We start from the raw sequence: 13716 nt of genomic DNA on the forward strand, positions 1-13716 counted from the left end.
TATCATTTGTGAGTAGTTACTTTTGTTCTTGAGGTCACGGGAGAAATCATGTTGCAAGTAATCATGTGAACTTGATATGTGTTCGATATTTTGATAGTATGTATGTTGTGATTCCCTTAGTGGTGTCATGTGAACGTCGACTACATGACACTTAAACATATTTGGGCCTAAGGGAATGCATTTTGGAGTAGAAATTAGATGGTGGGTTGCGAGAGTGACAGAAACTTAAACCCCAGTTTGTGCGCCATTCCGTAAGGGACCGATTGGATCCCAAAGTTTAATGCTATGGTTAGAATTTATTCTTAATAATTTTCTCGTAGTTACGGATGCTTGCAGGAGGGTTAATCATAAGTAGGAGGTTTGTTCAAGTAAGAACAGCACCTAGGCACCGGTCCACCCACATATCAAATTATCAAAGTAGCGAACACAAATTGAACCAACATGATGAAAGTGACTAGATGAAATTCCCGAGCACCCTCAAGAACGCTTTGCTTATCATAAGAGACCGTTTTGGCCTGTACTTTCCCTCAAAAGGATTGGGCTACCTTGCTGCACTTTTTTTACTACTATCGTTACTTGTTCATTACAAATTATCTTTCTATCAAACTACTCCGCTACTTACAATTTCAGCACTTGCAGACACTACCTTACTGAAAACTACTTGTCATTTCCTTCTGCTCCTCATTGGGTTCGACACTCTTACTTATCGAAAAGAGCTACAATTGATCTCCTATACTTGTGGGTCATCAGGGCGTCCTGGCAGCTCAGGAGGCCAGGCACCAGGCGACCCTATCGTAGTTGGCAATGGATCCTTGCGAGCCCCCCGAGCCTCCAGTGCCTCGTGAGGTTCAGGGCCTGGGCGAGTCGTGAGGAGCGACTTCTGCATCGCGCGTCTTTGGCTACCTCAACACTTCTTCAGCAACGGTGCCAGGTGACATTTTCTGGTTTGTTCATTGGGGGCGCCCCTCGGGCTGCACTCTCCCCAAGTCGCGTGGGTCCGTCCCTACGGCATGTATCATTCTTTGCATCCATTAGAACTGGCTCTACCCTTTGATCATGAGTTGCTTTATGATTATCACCTGTCTATTCGGTGCTTCGTCGCCATGAACATCGTACGCCCTTGCAAACCCACCCTCTACCGCCTCATGATTAAGGACTGGCATGGCGTCTGTGCTCGGGTCCGTCCCTGCAGCGTCGCTAAACCCAAGTGGCTGAGCTCTCGCTCGCGGGCCAGCTCCCGTGCACGTCACCTACCATGGTCCTTGGTGCCTTGTTCTCGCATGAGCTAATCGGGTGCGGATGAGTTAGGGCGCGCGACCCAGTGCCTCGCCACCGCGGGAGCCACGCGCCGGTTGTCTTTCTTCAGGACTTCCGCATGAGAAGACTAGGCACGGCGTTTGTGCTCGGGTCTGTCCCTGCAGCGTCAACAAACCCAATGATTGAGCTCTGTCTAGCGGGTCGGCCCTGTTCACGTCACCTCCTGGGGTCGTTGGTGTTTGGCCTTCTCATGCGATATCCTCAGGAGATTCACTCGGCGCAGGTTGCCTAACCATCTCGTAGGACCATCTCAAGTGTTCTAAATCAAATTCAGGCGCAACCCGCCTTGAGGTACGGCCTCGTGAGTCCCGTGCTGGCTCACGAGTACCCATACACACCTCCTCTAGCCCTGCCGTGCAAGCCACATGTCAGGGCGGGGCTGTACATGCCCCGGAGTCTCCCCTCAGAGGGAGCTCCCACCCACGTACCAGTGGAAGCACCATGCTCCGCACTGGCAGACGAGACGGTCAAGGATCGGCTATGCCCTTGCAAGAGCGGAAGCGCCATGCTCTGCGCTGGTGGTAAACAACTGGGGGTAACCTCACGGCTGCAGTAACCTCAGGCGAGCCACCAGCCTCGGTGTTCAGCCTCACTACGCCGCTTTCCTCTCGGGAGAGTCGCATGAGGGGGCTGGGCACGGGGGCTACGCTCAGGTCACGCCTGGCGTACGCCACCTCGCCAGGTCCCTCGGACCTGGTCTTCACGTGCCCCTCCCGAGCGAGAGCCCGGCGAGGAAAGGTATGGAGGTATGTTCGTACGTCAAGGGGGACTCCTGAGCATCGTGACTCAGGAGCCTAACTGGTCACGTAGCCCCTCACTCCTTGGGCTCGTCCTAGTGATCCGGACGCCCCAACGGCGGCTGAGGTATGCGCGGGGCCGGGCCCTGCCGACGCAGAACGCTAAGACCTACACCCGCATCTCCCTCATGAGGCTTGTTCGCACGTCAAGTGGGACTCCTGAGCATCGCGACTCGGGAGCCTAACTGGTAACGTAGCCCCTCACCCCTTGGTCTCGTCCTGGTGATCCGGATGCCCCAACGGCGGCTGAGGTAATCGCGGGGCTGGGCCCTGCCGACGCAGAATGCTAAAGCAAACAAGAAAGGAAATTGCAGAACCCTAGCAAATTATTACAAAAACATGTTATCTCTTAAAGTTCCAAGCATAAGTTCTTACGCCTCCATGAGGCACGATACATGTTGCAGGACTAAAGCAGGGGGAAGCGCCGCCCTCGAGCTTCTTCCTCGGCCTTGGGCATCGTCGTCGCCCACCTGGGGAGGCCCGCCATCGACGATGTCGCCGCCATCCTTGCCAGCAGCTATGGTCGCGGGGTCGACGCAGAGGAACTTCCGCAGCAAGGCCTCCACCTGATCCTTCACGGCCTTGGCAGCGGCGTCATGGAGCTCAGGGTCCACGGGCTCAAGCAAGGCGCCAAGGTCGAAGTTGGGGTCCCGAAGATAGAGGTGGCTGAAGACGCGCGTCGCGACCGAGGTAGAAAGCGTGCGGGCCTCTCCCTCCACCATGGGCCCCACTCCGATGACGATGCCCTCGAGCGGCGTGATGAGCTTGGGGAGCAGCCCGACGGGGCCTTCCTCCAGAGTCGCCAGCGGCTTCTCGTACCCGCTCCCGTAGAGATCATGAGTGCCTTGCGGGGCCCCAGCTCGAGGGAATCGAAGGCGGCACGCCCCGCGGTGGCCGCCTTCTCGGCCGTGACAAGGAGCTTCTCCATGGCCTCCAGCCGAGCCTTCTCCTCGGAGAAAGCTTGGTGTGGGACTCCTGGGCTGCCTCCACCTCCTCCTTCAGCTTCTCCAGGCGGTTGCGCTCTGTGGCCTGTTCCCGGGCCGCCTGCTCTAGCTCGACGCCGCGGTCGGTGAGCACAGCCTCCCGGGCTTTCAGCCCCTCCTCCTGCTCCTCGAGCTGGCGGGTGCGGGTGGCCTGCTCGTCGCGGAGGGCTTTCAGCTCGGCCTCTGCCGCACGGCAGCGCTTCTCAGCGGTCACTGTGTCTTTCAACGTCACGTCGCGAGCGGCCACGGCCACGCCGGCCACCTTCCCGCCTTCCTCAACGGCAGCCTCAGCCTGGCCACAGGCCCTTCTGACGGACAAGCCCGCCTGGAGCCACCCTGAGACCAGCTCTTGGCGCCCCGACGCCCTGCGCCGGCCGGGGCCTCGAAGATCGTCCTGGAGCCGGTTCAGCGCGGAGAAGACCTCCTCCAGAGCACAGGGCACGGCAGAGTGAGGGGGGCCTGCCGGCGTGATGGCTGGGGGAGAAGACGGCGCTGGCGTCAAGACTGGCAAAGCAGCAGCAGCAAGGATGGCTGGGGGCTCCGGAGCCCTCGGGTCGTCAGCAGGCGCGCTGGAGGCGAGCGCCTCCGGAGTCGGCTTGGCCGCAGGGGCAGTCTTCTCCTAAGGCTGAGCCCCCGAGCCTCGAGAGGCCAACCCCTTCGCAGAAGGCCGCGAGGTGGTCTCTCCCTCCCATGCCAGGGTCGTCGCAGCCATGGCAGGCCGCTTCGCCTCGGTGGCTCCAGCATCCTCCTTCTTCCTCTTCGCCGTCGGTGTCAATCTGGCCATCAAGATGAAGATATTGAGTACTGCGTCAAGATCAAAGAGCAAGGCAAGGTGATACACTTACTGGTCCTCGGCGACGTAGTCCCTCTTCCTGCCTAGGAGCGAGACACCCCCAAGCTTCCTGGACACGGGCGTCGCAACGCTCTCGGGGGCGGACGAGCGCACGGCGGCAGGATGAAGCCGTCGCCTCGAGGAAGTGATGCAGCCCCGCCCTTCTTTGGGGTCCCCTGCTTCGAATTCCTCAGGAGGTTGCCCCCAGACCTTGTGGTGACCCCGGTGGAGCGCGGCAACTCCCTGACCGGGTGCTCGCCAGCGTCGTCGTCATCGGAAAGGGCGCGGAGGAGATCGTGCTGTCGCAGGGGAGAGGTCTCTCCCACCCCTTCCCAGGTCACCTCCGAGTCCGCTTTCTCCTCCTCACCAGACTCGCCGGAGGACACTGGCACTGGGGAGCCCGGGGGCTGGGAAGGCTTCAGCAGCACGAGCCCCTGCTCGTTGAAGACAGGCATGGCGGCGGCCACCTTCTCCCCGTCGTCACGGCGGTACAACGGGAGATGGGCTTCTGGGGGGCGCCCTGGTCCTTCTCGAGCAAGGTGCGCATGGCCTTGCTCAGCTCCTCATCGGACAGGTCGTCCGGGCGCAACCGGAGGTCATCTTCCGCGCCCTTGAAGCTCCACAGGGGGTGCGAGTGCGCCTGCAGTGGAGCCAGGCACTGCGTCAGGAACTCCTTGACAATCATGTCCCCTGTCAGCTTCTCCGCCTTCAGGTCCACTGTGATCTTCTCCAGCAACTGCTCTGCCCCGGGATCGGTGCACTTCTCGTGAGCCCACTGGTTGAGCTTCATCGGCAGCGCGGTCGGCGCCTCCAGCAGAGCATGGGGGCGCTTGGCATCCATGAAGATCCACTTGTGCCGGAAGTCTTCCACCTTCTTCCCAGCCCTCGAGATCGCGTTTCTGCTGTGAGCCGTGATGAAGCTGGCGCACCCGGAACACTGGGAGAGGCCTAGCCGGAGGTAGAAGAAGTGGCAAAAAAGCGCAACGGAGGGCATCACCCCCACAAACGCCTTGCAATAGAAGGCAAAGATCGACAGGAGGAGGATGGAGTTGGGATGAAGATGGAGGGCGTGGAGCCCGTAATGGTTGAGCATGGCATAGAAGAAGCTGGAGAAGGGAGGAACAAGCCCAGCGAAGACGCTGTGCAGGAAGAAGGGGTAGAAGTTCTCCCCCAAGGTTTCCGGATTGGCAGAGCCGACCCGAAGCACCGTCTCCCCTCCATCCTTGGCGCTGCCCGCCATCAGCGGGAGCGCGGCAGCAAGATGCTTCTCCTTAGTGACGGAGGACGCATAAAGGGCCGGCTCGAACGAGGGAGCCTGGCGCGCAGAAGGAGCGACAGGCTTCGCCTTGTCAGTGGCCATCGGTGGCGAGCTCGGGGAAAAGATTCGGCAGATCTAGAGGCTCTCTGACCAGAGGAAGAAGGGGATCTGGAGCAAGACGAAGGGAAGGCAATGAAGGCTCAACGGCATGCGCCAGCCTTTTTGTTAGCCTGGGATAGTTGCCGAGGCCGAGTGGGGAAGCGGAGACGCCCATGTCCCATCAAGCTCCATGCGTCCACCGAGGCCGCAGGCTATTGGAGCCCGCGGCGCTCTGCACTTGCCCTTTGGCTTCGCCTCGAAGCCAAGTTCGAGCGCGCCTTGGGCCCGGGGGCCACTATTGGTGTTCTGGGAATTGGGGTACCCAGACTTGCCTGCCTGCGGCCCACAGCGTGGCTCCATCGACGGCCTAGTATGGCCCACCTTCAGCATCGACAACTCAAGACCCTCGCGAGGCGAATGACAGCAAGACCTCCAGAAGGAGCGGCCTCCTCAGGCTGGCTCCTGAGAGGCGGAGATTTCTATGAAAGCCTTACCTCGTGAGGTTCAGATGACATGAGCCATGACGACCAAGGATAGGCGGGCGCTAGCGGGCGCAGGACAGCAGTTTCCTCTTTGGTGCTAAGGAGGCAAGCGCAGGCACGGAGTCCCGAGGGATCAGCCAAAGGTTTCCATTCCCATGCAACAAGACCAAGAACGCCAGGGCGACAGGACGGAGGTCATCGCCGAGCCCACCACGGCGTCACGACTAGAAGCTTTGCGGGCGAAGACTACTTTTGTCAGGATAAGATGTACTGGTTGCCTCCCTTCGAATTTGGCCGTTGTGGGATCCCTTCCCGCCTTCATTTGGGAAGAGGATCAAAGCCACTATAAATAGGGTCGCACCACCACCGTAGAAAGGGATCGGATCCATTCCATCCTCACCTTCATTGGCTCACACGAGCACAAGAACACACCTCCTGAGCTTGTTCTCCCACTGTACTAGTTCGTCATCAGTCCCTTGATGTCTACTACACAACCTTCTTCTTGTAGACGTTGTTGGGCCTCCAAGTGCAGAGGTTTGTAGGACAGTAGCAAATTTCCCTCAAGTGGATGACCTAAGGTTTATCAATCCGTGGGAGGTGTAGGATGAAGATGGTCTCTCTCAAGCAACCCTGCAACCAAATAACAAAGAGTCTCTTATGTCCCCAACACACCCAATACAACGGTAAATTGTATAGGTGCACTAGTTCGGCAAAGAGATGGTGATACAAGTGCAATATGGATGGTACATATAGGTTTTTGTAATATGAAAATATAAAAAACAGCAAGGTAACTAATGATAAAAGTGAGAGTAAACGGTATTGCAATGCTAGGAAACAAGGCCTAGGGTTCATACTTTCACTAGTGCAAGTTCTCTCAACAATAATAACATAATTGGATCATATAACTATCCCTCAACATGAAACAAAGAGTCACTCCAAAGTCACTAATAGCGGAGAACAAACGAAGAGATTATGGTAGGGTACGAAACCACCTCAAAGTTATTCTTTCGGATCGATCTATTCAAGAGTTCGTACTAGAATAACACCTTAAGACACATATCAACCAAAACCCTAATGTAACCTAGATACTCCAATGTCACCTCAAGTATCTGTGGGTATGATTATACAATATGCATCACACAATCTCATATTCATCTATTCAAACCAACACAAAGTACTTCAAAGAGTGCCCCAAAGTTTCTACCGGAGATTCGAGACGAAAACGTGTGCCAACCCCTATGCATAGGTTCATGGGCGGAACCCGCAAGTTGATCACCAAAACATACATCAAGTGGATCAATAGAATACCCCATTGTCACCACGGGTATCCCACGCAAGACATACATCAAGTGTTCTCAAATCCTTAAAGACTCAATCCGATAAGATAACTTCAAAGGGAAAACTCAATCCATTACAAGAGAGTATAGGGGGAGAAACATCACAAGATCCAACTATAATAGCAAAGCTCGAGATACATCAAGATCGTATCACCTCAAGAACACGAGAGAGAGAGAGAGAGAGAGAGATCAAACACATAGCTACTGGTACATACCCTCAGCCCCGAGGGTGAACTACTCCCTCCTCGTCATGGAGAGCGCCGGGATGATGAAGATGGCCACCGGAGAGGGATTCCCCCCTCTGGCAGGGTGCCGGAACGGGTTTAGATTGGTTTTTGGTGGCTACAGAGGCTTGCGGCGGCGGAACTCCCGATCTAGGTTATTTTCTGGAGGTTTCTGTATATAAGAGGTTTTGGTGTCGGGAACAAGTCAGGGGTGTCTCTGAGGCAGCCACGAGGTAGGGGCGCGCCCAGGGGGTAGGGCGCGCCACCCACCCTCGTGGGTGCCTCGGGACTTCTGGCCCATCTCCGATACTCCGTGGGCTTCTTCTGGTTAAAAAATAATCTCCATCAATTTTCAGGTCAATTGGACTCCGTTTGGTTTTCCTTTTCTACGATACTCAAAAACATGGAAAAAAAACAGAAACTGGCACTGGGCTCTAGGTTAATAGGTTAGTCCCAAAATCATATAAAATAGCATATAAATGCATATAAAACATCCACGATCGATAATATAATAGCATGGAACAATCAAAAATTATAGATACGTTGGAGAAGTATCATCGCTCGAGGCCAATCCACCACAAAGCAGGAGTAGGGTTTTACACCGCAAGGTGGCCTGAACCTGGGTAAACTGTTGTGTCCCATTTCCTCCCTGTTCATCGAGCTACGTCGTGAGATTGGCGAGTAGGTAGACTGGGGAGGTTGAGTTCTTCGCACGCACCCCAGAGTTCGAATCTATCCAGGGTCTGTGGAGCCCGAAATTCGACAAAGGTGGCTGGCGGGTGTCTATTTCTCCAACTTTAGTTGAATCGAATTTGACTGCGGCCGGTCCTTGTTGAAGGTTAAAACAACAAACTTGATAAATCACCATTGTGGTCTTGATGCGTAGGTAAGAACGGTTCTTGCTAGAAGCCCGTAGCAGCCACGTAAAACTTGCAACAACAAAGTAGAGGACGTCTAACTAGTTTTTGCAGGGCATGTTGTGATGTGATATGGTCAAGACATGATGTGATATACATTATTGTATGAGATGATCATGTTTTGTAAAAGTTATCGGCAAACTGGCAAGAGCCTTATGGTTGTCGCTTTATTGTATGAAATGCAAACGCCATGTAATTGCTTTACTTTATCACTATGCGTTAGCGATAGTTGTAGAAGCAATAGTTGGCGACACGACCATGATGCTACGATGGAAATCAAGGTGTCAAGCCGGTGACGATGGAGATCATGACGGTGCTTTGGAGATGGAGATCAAAGGCACAAGATGAATGATGGCCATATCATGTCACATATTTTGATTGCATGTGATGTTTATCTTTTATGCATCTTATTTTGCTTAGTACAGCGGTGGCATTATAAGATGACCCCTTACTAAAATTTCAAGGTATAAGTGTTCTCCCTGAGTATGCACCGTTGCTACAGTTCATCGTGCTGAGACACCACGTGATGATCAGGTGTGATAGGCTCTACGTTCAGATACAACAGGTGCAAAGACAGTTTTGCACATGCGGAATACTCGGGTTAAACTTGGCGAGCCTAGCATGTACAGACATGGCCTTAGAACACTGGAGACCGAAAGGTCGATCGTGAATCATATAGCAGATATGATCAATGATGTCTACTATGCAACTTTATTCTTGTAGACACGTGTTGGGCCTCCAAGCGCAGAGTTTTGTAGGACTGTAGCAATTTTCCCTCAAGTGGATGACCTAAGGTTTATCAATCCGTGGGAGGCGTAGGATGAATATAGTCTCCCTCAAACGACCCTGCAACCAAATACAAGAAATCTCTTGTGTCCCCAACACACCTAATACAATGGCAAATTGTATAGGTGCACTAGTTCGGCGAAAAGATGGTGATAGAAGTGTAATATTGATGGTAAAAGTATATTTTTATAATCTGAATAAATAAAAATAGCAAAGTAGCAAATAGTAAATGGGCACAAAAACGGTATTGCAATGCTTGAAAATGAGGCCTAGCATCCGTACTTTCGCTAGTGCAATCTCTCAACGGTGCTAATATAATTGGATCATATAACCGTCCCTCAACGTGCAACGAAGAATCACTCCAAAGTTCCTATCTAGCGGAGAACATAAGACGGAATTGTTTGTAGGGTACGAAACCACCTCAAAGCTATTCTTTCCGATCAATCTATCCTAGAGTTCGTACTAGAATAACACCAAAGCAAATTCAGATTCATAATATTCAATCCAACACAAAGAACTTCAAAGAGTGCCCCAAGATTTCTACCGGAGAAACAAAAAGAACGTGCATCAACCCCTATGCATGGATTACCCCAATGTCACCTCGAGAATCCACGAATTGAGTGCCAAAACATATATCAAGTGAATCAATATGATACCCCATTGTCACCATGAGTATTCACTTGCAAGACATATATCAAGTGTTCTCAAATCCATAAAAGTATTCAATCCGATAACAATGAAATCTCAAAGGAAAAAACTCAATTCATCACAACAAGATAGAGAGGGGAAAACACCATATGATCCGACTATATTAACAAAGCCCGCAATACATCAAGATCGTGACATCTCAAGAACACGAGAGAGAGAGAGAGAGGGATTAAACACATAGCTACTGGTGCAAACCCTCAGCCCCGAGGGTGGACTACTCCCTCCTCATCGTGGTGGCCGCCGGGATGATGAAGATGGCAACCGGAGATGATTCCCCCTCCGACAGGGTGCCGGAAAGGGTCTAGATTGGTTTTCGGTGGCTACAGAGCCTTGCAGCGGTGGAACTTCTAATCTAGGTTAACCCCGAGGGTTTTTGGAACATTTGTGAATTTATAGGGTAAAGAGGGGGTGCGGGAGGCCACCAAGGTGGGCACAACCCACCTGGGCGCGCCTGGTGGGTTGTGCCCCCCTCGGGGCACCCCCCATGTGCTGCTCTAGCTCATCCTAGGTGTTCTGTTCCATAAAAAATCTCCAAAAAGTTTCGCGGTGTTTGGACTCCATTTGATATTGATTTCTTGCGATGTAAAAAACAAGCAAAAAACAGCAACTGGCACTGGGCACTGGGTCAATAGGTTAGTCCCAAAAAATGATATAAAGTTGTTATAAAATGATTGTAAAACATCCAAGAATGATAAAATAACATCATGAATACTTCATAAATTATAGATACGTTGGAGACGTATCAGCATCCCCAAGCTTAATTCCTACTCGTCCTCGAGTAGGTAAATGATAAAAGAAATAATTTATGAAGTGTGAATGCTAGCAAAATGCACAAGTTTGATCAATGATAATTTCAATCACTTTTCCTAGCATCATAACAACAATTCTTCCTCATAAAATTCCTCATGTTAAAGTAGCAACCAATTCACATGTTAAGGTTCAAACAATGAACTCTCTTGAAACTCAACAACCTATGTTCTTAGTCACCAAGCAATTGCAATTCAACTTATTCAACGGAGTTTAAGTAAGAGCTCCACATACTCAACCATCATATAGTCTTCTATGATTGCTAACACTCACCGCGTACACATGAGCAAAACATTTCAACCGGACACATAGAAAGATAGGGGCTTATAATTTCGCCTCCCAACGTATTCACCTCAAGGGTGATGTCAACAATAATAACTCATGCTACCCATATCCAACTGGATATATATGCCTAGATCTTTCCTCACCACATGATGCTTTCCAAAAGAGAAAAATAAAAAGGAATAGAGAGAAAAACTTTGACTCTTTGCATAAAAGTAAATACTGAAAATTAAAAGATAGGCCCTTCGCAGAGGGAAGCAGAGGTTGCCATGCGCTTATTTGTTTGTATGCTCAACCCCTTAGTGCAAAAGAATGTCACGTTATATTGCCCCTTATGATAGCAACCTTTATTATGCAGTCTGTCACTTTTATTCTTTGCCATCACAAGTTCGTACAACGCTCAATTTTCTCTTACACTAAATGATCTAACACTTTTAGAAGTAATTTTTTTTGCCTTATTGCACCGAAGACAACTTACTTGAAGGGTCTTATTCAATCCTTGGGTAGGTATGGTGGACTCTTGAAAATAAGATTTGGGTTTAAGGGTTTTTCGATGCACAAGTAGTATCTCTACTTGGTGCGGAATTTTTGGCTAGCAAAGAAGGGGGCAAGCACCACATGTTGAAGGATCTATGACAATATAAATTCTATGTGAATATGAACAAACATAAATCATTACGTTGTCTTCCTTGTTCAACGTCAACAATTTTGGCATATAATATTTTGATGGGGGCTCACAATCACAAAAGATTTCCAAGATAGTGTATTTGCATGTGAAGGTTCTCTTCCTTATACTAATTATTCGTGAATTGCTTGTATGACCAATATTGTGATTTTCCAGCCTCAAAAGATTTCACTTTCTAAACCCAATGTGAAGTTACCACTAGGCATGACATGATTTCAACTTCCTGATATTCAATTCATTCAACAATTTACTCATAGGATATAAGTGAAGCACAAGAGTGAATGACAAGCTACTCCAAAAAGATATAAATGAAGATCATGAGCATAATATTTCTTTCTCTCAAAATAATTTAAGTGAAGCAAGAGAAAATTTCTTCAAAAATACTAAAGCACACCGTGCTCAAAAAGATATAAGTGAAGCACTAGAGCAATTCCATAGAAAAGAGCTTCGTTGACTGGATGTGAATGCCGCTTACCTAGCCTCCCTGGCAACTATTTGAGGGCTCTATTTTATTTAAAAACTTTCAGATCTAAGTACTTTATTAAAACAGCAAGAAAAACAAAATAAAATGACATTCCAAGGATATCACAACTCATGTGAAGAAGCAAAAACTTAGGCTCAACCGATACTAACCGATAATTGTTCAAGAAGAAAGGTGGGATGCCTACCGGGGCATCCCCAAGCTTAGATGCTTGAGACTTCTTGAATATTATCTTGGAATGCCTTGGGCATCCCCAAGCTTAAGATTTTGTGTCTCCTTAATTCTTCTCATATCACGGTTTCCCTGAATCTCAAAAACTTCATCCACACAAAACTCAACAAGAACTCGTGAGACAAGTTAGTATAAACCAATGCAAAAACCTTATAAGTCTCTACTGTAGAAAATCACTAGAATTATTATTCAACATTGCATACTAAATGCCTCTGCATATTTAATACTCCTATCCTCAAATAAAATCATTAAACAAGCAAACATATGCAAACATACCAGCAATCTGCCAAAACAGTACAGTCTGTAAAAAATGCAAGAGTATCAATACTTATTCAACTCCAAACATTATGAAATTTTACCACACTTTATAAAATTTATCAGAGCTTATTTTGCAAAAAGTTTCAACATTTATCACATTTTGACTTTTCTAGGGAATTTTTGCAACAGCGGTAAACTTTCTGTTTTCAAACAGCAACATGTAGACTTGCAAAATAAGCATGGCAAAGGCTATCAATGCCACTTTTATTGAAATAAAAGATGCAAAACATTATTCTAAATAACAGCAAGCAAATCCTAACAAAATAAATTGATGCTCCAAGCAAAACACATATCATGTGACGAATGAAAACATAGCTCCAAGTGAGGTTACCGATAATGTTGGAGACGAAAGAGGGGATGCCTTCTGGGGCATCCCAAGCTTAGTTGCTTGGATCTTCCTTGAATATCACCTTGGGGTGCCTTGGTAATCCCCAAGCTTAGGGTCTTGTCACTCCTTATTCTCCTCATATCGACATCTCACCCAAAACTCGAAAACTTCAATCACATCAAACTTAACGGAACTTCGTGAGATAGGTTAGTATGATAAAGAGCAAACCACTCCACTTTTGTTACTGCCAAAGACAAGATTCATAATTGCTCTCACACAATGCCTACTTTAGCATATCATTTATACAATTTATATTGAGCAATATAAGCCATAGAAACTAGAAAACAAGCAAACTATGCATTGAAAACAGAATCTGTCAAAAACAGAACAGTGTAGTAATCTGTACTCAAACCATATTTATGCTACTGAAAAAATTATGAAAAAAATTAGGACCACGTAAGAAATTTGTATATTAAACTTCTGTAAAAAGAATCAACTCAAAATCACTCTTCTGTTAAAAATGAGAATTATTTTCGTGAGCGCAAAAGTTTCTGTTTTTCAGCAAGATCGAATCAACTATCACCCAACATGATCCCAAAGGCTTTACTTGGCACTTTATTGAAACAAAAGAAATAAAACACGACCAATACAATAGCATAATCATGTGAACACACAAAAACAGTAGGTAAAAGTGTTGGGTTGTCTCCCAACAAGCGCTTTTCTTTAATGCCTTTTAGCTAGGCATGATGATTTCAATGATGCTCACATAAAAGATAAGAATTGAAACACAAAGAGAGAATCATGAAGCACATGGCAAGCACATTTAAGTCTAACCCACTCCCTA

This window comes from Aegilops tauschii, chromosome 7, assembly GCF_002575655.3.
Source record: "Aegilops tauschii subsp. strangulata cultivar AL8/78 chromosome 7, Aet v6.0, whole genome shotgun sequence".
NCBI lineage: Eukaryota > Viridiplantae > Streptophyta > Magnoliopsida > Poales > Poaceae > Aegilops > Aegilops tauschii.